General features: G+C 50.5%; 1 protein-coding gene across 5 annotated transcripts in view; it reads right to left on the reverse strand.

The window, feature by feature from the left end:
* The window catches only part of LOC149865443 (uncharacterized), a 47,047-nt gene extending 39,925 nt beyond the window's left edge, over positions 1-7,122 (reverse strand). For all 5 annotated transcript variants that reach the window (XM_090041543.1, XM_090041540.1, XM_090041539.1 and 2 more), the window contains exon 1: positions 252-7,122. The gene's annotated coding sequence lies outside the window, so the exon portion shown is untranslated. The remainder of the gene's footprint in view (positions 1-251) is intronic.
* Positions 7,123-7,230: the final 108 nt, after the last annotated feature.

Raw genomic sequence — 7,230 nt, forward strand, 5'->3', positions numbered from 1 at the left:
CCTTGCATGTATCAAGGACATACTGACAGTGAAAGGTGAAAGCGTGTGAAACTGGACGTATTTACCCCCATTTCGGAAAGAACTCAAAAATGATTCCCTTCTCCCAAATTGGCCACTCTTAAATTTTTAAAAAAAACCTTCGAAAAAGTTTCTTTCTTCCTAAAAAGCTGCCTGTTCCCAAGTACAAACAAGCAGACTCCCGTCACAAATGGGTTTGACACTCGGGTACCAATTGCAGCATTTTTGCTCACCCTTCAATCACAATGTCGCATCTTCTCACGATGTTAGAAGCCAGCTCTTCTGTTAGTTTTCGCAAAATCCAGGAGGGCTGAAACTGTCGCTTGAAACGAAACGGCAATATTTTTCACATCAAAAGGTGCTGAGGGCAATGCACTGTTTTTTCACAGCTCTCTCTCTCTCATTCAGGCCCCGCCAGATGAAGAACACAATTCAGTGAAAAATTTTACAGAATCGGGGCTTGCACACGTTTGTGTGGGTTGGGAGGAAATCCTTTTAAAGCCTGGACTTAAAAGGAGTGAACTCACTTTGCCACCTGGAGATCACCCACTTATTCCAAGACCACCATGACATGGTCCTTAGCACAGCTGAAGACAGGATTTCTAAATTATGCAGTAAGTCAACATGAAATCTTAATCGACAGGAGTTCACCACCTTGCATTGAATTGTAGCTCAGAAGTAGGGAGCACTAAATGCCTCCGGGGGTCCATTTAACCCAGGAAATACTTACCCATGTTAAAGAGGAGCAACAGATAGAAACAGATTCCTTACGGCGAGCACCTTGCCTTTTATCTCAAATATCTCTGGCGAAACTTAGAACAACGTTGTTCATCTGTGGGACGCAGGATACTTTCATTGACTTAGTAGAATCAATGCAACATAGCGCCACAATATTTATCATCAGGGATCCTGGTTTTCTCTGATGTAAAAAAAAATCCCCGATTTTTGGTTTAAGTAACCCAAAATCCATATTGGTCCATGATTAAAATCAAACACCATTAATGCATACATGCATACAGACAGCCAGACAGATAGACAGTGGTGTTTCATTTGAATCACAGCAGCACCACGAATACATATAAATATATATAGCAGTGTTTCATTTTAATTGTGGACCAATGTGGATTGCGGGTTACTTATTTTAAACCAAAAATTGGGTTGTTTTTTTAAATCAGAGAAAACCAGGATCCCTGTCAATCATACAGGGAATCATGAGATGTTTCCACTGACATTTCCCTGGATTTGTCAGCGGTTGCACAAGAGGAAGGTTTCGAACCCTTGCAGATGTATTTTTTAGGGCATGCCCATCGAAATCAATGGGATTTAAGGTCTAGGTATTCTAATGGGTCAGGTATGAATCGCTTGCTGCAAGGAAGGGATTGAATTAGCTGGTTCTTGAGGTCCCTTTCAGCTCTACAAGTCTATGAATGCATCAGTTTGCTAATCAAGATGTTAAACATGTGTATAGGCCCAGGGTTTCAGCTGGCGTGACCTATCAGGGCTTCGTTGACTCCATGAGCACAGACAAAGGCTTATCCAGTAATTAGGATGTACAGATGGACAAAAAGGATTACCTTTTACATCAGGAATAACAGCCATGATTCCCCTCCCCCCAAAGGAAAATTCAAACCTCTCAAAATCTTCCGCATGCGCAAAACTCCTCTTTAAATGGAGACAAAGTATGAGAAACTCTAGTCCAGTGGGATCCATCTTTTTGGCAGACGCACCACAAGGTAAGCTCCACACCCTCCCGGAGTGGTACTCCAATCCGCTGCTCTGCTTTCTGCTCCCTGTCCTATCTGTTTCCTGTTCCTTCCCTGATCTGCTGAATGCCCCACACAGTGGCTGCCTGTGCTACTCGTGGCATGAGTGGTGTAGGTGGATCACGCCTACTCTAGATCATAACTATGAATTTACTAGCGTGTAAAATAGAAGAGGGTCATTGCATGCGCAGTTTTGCAACTTGTAACTTTTGCTACCAGAGCTACTTAACTCAATACCCATTTAAACACAATAGCAGCTCTGGAACGCAGTTGTATTACTGTTGTTGCCCGAAAAACAGGCTTTCCCATTTGTCTGACTCTTCTTTATGTTTCTGAGAAGGTGTTTGTTTGCTAAGCCTTCGTTAAGGAATCAGATTCCAGCTCAAGATTGCAAGTTGAGTAGGGCAGGGATGGTCTTTGCAATGCATGTGTGCATCATCCACTATTACAAGACCTTGCATCCTTCACTAGTACTCCTCAATGCTACCACAATGCAAACAATAAGTAAAAGATTTCAAGTTCAGCGTGTTAAACAACATGACCAGATGCATCGGCCAAGCCTGAGAATCTAAGGTCTTTTTTTGTCAAATAATTCACCGGAGAGAGGCTCCAGGTTGGCATCTGTTTCAAGACAGGGAGCAGTGGGACCTAACTTCTACGTCTTATTGAAGACACCATGCGCTACGAAGGATGCATCAGGCCCCTCCGCAACACAAGAACACGTGTTAGCAATGCCCACAAAGAAGCAGCCGGCTTATACCCATGGAGGCTCATGGGTGTTTTGCCACTGATTTCTGTAGGAGCCAGGCTGGGTTCAAAGAGAAAAACTTAAGAATCATAGGAAGCAAGAAGAGCACCGAAAAAAATCTTAGGGCAATGGTCTTTCTAAATGAAACTCTAGCACTGGCATGCAAGGTGCTGGACTGATGGAGGTGGAAAGAAATGAAGCCCTCACAAGCAGGAGGGCAAGGGGAATCCAGGCATCATTCCCAGGGTCTGTCTACCCAAGCTAGCTTTGAACTAGGGGGCCCACACACTGATAACAGGGATGCTGAGCTCAGGGAGGGCTGCCAGCTTGCCTGGAGATTTAGCTAGCACCGAGCTCTAAGCTGAAAGGATTACGTTGCTAGTGAGCCAGGAGCTACCTAGTTTTAAGGTTGCAGCCTGCAGGTCCACACCGGCTCCAGTCATCCCTGGTCAACACAACCCCAGCGGCCAGCTAACGTCCCTCAAACTCCACCTTCAGAGGAAGAGGGCAAACCAGTCTCCGTGACTTGCCCTTACACTCCTCCACCTCTCTCAGGCTGCTCCTCGGGGCGGGAGATGTTGTGTGGCTACATGCACCCGTTCACCTGGAACCAGACCGAGGTCTGTAGCTCATTTCTCCAAGGCTGCTGGGCCTGAGCTGTCGGATAATGATGACTTTTGGCTGCTGCTGACCAGGGCTGGAGCTGAGCTGATGACAGAGATGTAAAAGGCTCCATCTCCCTTCATGAATCTCCCGATCCAGACGGTTCCCTCCTCCCAAAACTTCATCCCTTAATTGAAATGTTAGAAGGGGCTTTAAGTACTTGCCAGCCAGATGACGTTAACCTTCCACAGGTGCCAGGCAACAAGGGATCGTTCAGATGCTTTATGGGCTGAGCTTTCATTTTTATTGTTACACCAAAGCAGTTCGAAAGAAGCAATTTGTTCTGCGGCTTCATACGTTTAGGAACTGAAGTGCAGCAGATTTATCGCGGCGGGAAAAAAACTTTGAAGCATAGAGGAAATGAATACAAGAAGAGAACAATAATCGTGGGGCACAAGTATGCAGGAGGTTATTCATGATGAGAAAGCGGATCCATCATTGTGACCCGCGCGGCAGCGTGGGGCTCAGCGAGATGAAGTCCCGGACACGCTACAACGCTCCAGGCTAGACCATTCTTCTTTGTTCCTTGCTAACGAGCAGCGATGCTTTTTAATGGGATACAAATTCGTAACAAAGGGTCCGATCCAAAGTCAAAGGAAGCTGATGGGAGCCTTTCTGTCTAGAGCGGGGTTGGACAGTTTCCAGCAAAGCAAAGTTTCATCCGACAAAGGCAAATTGTCAAGGTTGAAATGTTTTGTTCACGTTTCACTTGAGTGCAATGGACTTTTGCCAAATTCCTGGCCAGACCCCAAGACAGCCCTGCCTGGGTTTCTAACGGGTCCATCACACAGCTGGGAGCCATGAGCCTCCAGCCACTGGCTCTGTTGGGTTGCACCAGAGTTTCAGATACTAGAAGCCTTCAATTTGGGGCAGCCAGGCAGGCAGGACTCCAGGGGCCACAGCTACGGGAGAGACTGGCCTGGCCTCTTTCTAGGAGGCTGAAAGCCCTCAGAGCCCCAACTCTTCTCCAGCCTCTTCCCGGCTGTGAAACCAAGTCTTGCAACTGGAAGTCCAAGTGCAAGAGGAACGCAGTGACACAACGAGGACCAGATCCCAAGTCTCTTGAGACGGGATGGGCCAGACAGCCCGCAACCGCTCTGCACCGGAGGCCACCGAAACATTTCACTTGGGAAAGATGGTTTGGTTTGCAAGAGGATATTTTGATAAGCAAATGTCATTGCAGAGCAATATGAGAACCATATGGGGGTGCTCGACCCCTTGTTTCATAGTTTCATAGTTTCTAGGGTCGGAAGGGACCTGAGCAGATCATCTAATCCGACCCCCTGCCATGGCAGGAAAGAGTACTGGGGTCAAACGACCCCAGCAAGATGTGCATCTAACCTCCTCTTAAACACCCACAGGGTAGGAGCCTGCACCACTTCTCTTGGAAGTTGGTTCCAGATCCTAGCCGCCCTGACCGTGAAGTAGCGCCTCCTGATATCTAACCTAAACCTGCCCTCTGCCAGCTTGTGACCGTTATTCCTGGTCACTCCTGGCAGTGCTCGGGGGAACAGTGACTCCCCCAATGCCTGCTGGTCCCCCCTGACTAGTTTATAACAGGCCACAAGATCCCCCCTCAGCCTTCTCTTTTGGAGGCTGAACAGGTTCAGGTCCCGTAGCCTCTCCTCGTACGGCTTGCCCTGTTGTCCCCCGACCATGCGAGTGGCCTCCTCTGGCCCCTCTCCATGCTGTCCACATCCCTCCTGAAGTGTGGCGCCCAGAACTGGACGCAGTACTCCAGCTGCGGCCTGACCAGCGCCGCATAGAGGGGGAGGACCACCTCCCTGGACCTGCTCGAGATGCATCTGTGGATGCAGGACAAGGTGCAGTTGGCCTTCCTGACCTCGTCCCCACACTGCCGGCCCATGTTCATCTTGGAGTCAATGATGACCCCAAGATCCTTTTCCACCTCCGTGCTGACAAGAGGGGAGTTCCATAACCTGTAGGTATGGTGCCGGTTGTTCCTCCCGAGGTGCATCACCTTGCACTTGTCTGTGTTGAATCCCATACTATTCTCGTCCGCCCACCCTTGTAACCTGTCAAGGTCTGATTGTAGCCTGTTGCATCCTTCCAGTGTGCCCACGTCCCCCCACATCTTAGTGTCATCAGCAAATTTGAACAGGGTGCTTCTTACCCCCTCGTCCAAATAACTGATGAAGATGTTGAACAGTGCGGGCCTGAGGACTGAGCCCCGGGGGACCCCACTGCCCACGTCCTTCCAGGTTGAGAAGGACCCATCCACCACCACCCTCTGGGTGCGGCCCTCCAGCCAGTTGGCGACCCATTTGACTGTGTGGGTGTCTACACCACAGCCCCCCAGTTTCTTAATGAGAACAGGGTGAGAGACAGTGTCAAAAGCCTTCCGGAAGTCCAGGAAGATTATATCCACTGCTACCCCTGCATCTAATGACCTGGTGATCTGATCGTAAAAGGCCACCAGGTTGGTCTGACAGGACCTGCCACTGATGAACCCATGCTGGTTGCCCCTAAGCATGCAGTCCCCTGCTGGCCCCTCCTGGATGTGTGCCAGCATAATTTTCTCAAGCAGCTTGCCTAGGATCGAGGTGAGACTAACTGGCCTATAGTTTCCTGGGTCCTCCTTCCTGCCTTTTTTGAAGATGGGAACCACGCTGGCCCTCTTCCAGTCCTCCGGTACCTCACCAGAGCACCACGAGTGCTCGTAAAGCCGTGCCAGGGGACTGGCAATGACCCGGCCAGTTCCTTTACAACTCTAGGGTTGGAGATCATCCGGACCGGCTGACTTATGAGGTCCCTTTCGGCCCTAAACTTATGTGAATTGGTAGCTCAGTCCTTCAAGCTATCATCCTCCTTGAGCAGCGGTCAATTTTGGACGGCTGGTTTTTGGGGAAGGGGTGCATGATGAATGCGAGTAAATACGACACTTAGGCTGCCAACAAGATTTGATCGACTCTTAAGAAAGAGCGGTAGAAAAGATTCACCTTCTCCATCTTCCCCCAGGCAACGTGCAGTCCATTTTCATGCACTTTGCTCTAGCTGGGCTGAAGCTGCCAATCACGAAGACTTGCAGTGCTTCTCCCCGCCCCCCCCGATATATTTGTAAACTCCCACCAAACCCCCCGAAGTCTTCTGTCTTGCAGGCTGAACAGTCCCGTATCTGTCAGCCTTTCCTCGTCGGGCTTGCTCTTCAGGCCTCTAATCATACGAGCGGCTCTTCTCTGGACTCTCTCCAGCTTCTCCACATCCTTCTCGAGCCCAGACGCAGGGCTCCAGCTGTAGCCTCACCGATGCCAAGTAGCGAGGAAGAATCACTTCCTTAGCTTTGCTCGAGATGCGTCGGTTGATGCATGCCAGCGTGTTGTTTGCTCTGCGAACTGCAGCATTACGCGGGTGCCTCGTATTCATCCGATGGTCAGTTTTGACCCCCGGGTCCCTTCCGGACGTGGTGCTGGCTAGGTTCGTGGCGGATTTCTCCTCCCCAGACGGAGCACTTTGCACTTCTCGGTGTCGAACGGCATCCGGCTCTGGCCCACCCGTCTCACTAACGTGTCCAGGTCCGCCTGGATCGCCAAGCTACCCTGACGCGTGGCCGCACCTCCTCGGTGAACTTTGCCCGCGTGCTTTTCACCCCCACGTCCGGATCGTCGACGAAGATGTCGAAACGTGCTGGTCCGAGTCCCGCACCCCCTCATTTCACCTCAAGGGCTTCACGGGACGACACCAAGCCCAAGGCCCTCCTAAAATCCAAGTCAGTGACGTCGGCCTCATCTCCCTTACCCAGGGGGTGAGTAACCAACAGCAAAGTCACAGATTTCCAAGGCCCGGGACTGAGGTTTCCTCAGAGGACGAAGAATTTGACTCGTTTCAGGAAACGGGAGTGCGGCAGGCAGACAAGAGCCCTGACAGCCGGCAAGGGAGGGGAGCAGAGAGGCTTCACCTGTGCACTGCAATGCCCTCGGTGCCATGAAATTCCCCTGGGTGCAAGGCTCCCGCCTCCCCCGCCACGTCCCGTTGCTACAACACCCGGGCAGCCCGGGGGACTACGACTCCCGTCGCCCC

This window comes from Crocodylus siamensis, chromosome 4 (assembly GCF_052110815.1).
Source record: "Crocodylus siamensis isolate JL-2025a chromosome 4, ASM5211081v1, whole genome shotgun sequence".
In the NCBI taxonomy this organism is placed as follows: Eukaryota; Metazoa; Chordata; order Crocodylia; family Crocodylidae; genus Crocodylus; species Crocodylus siamensis.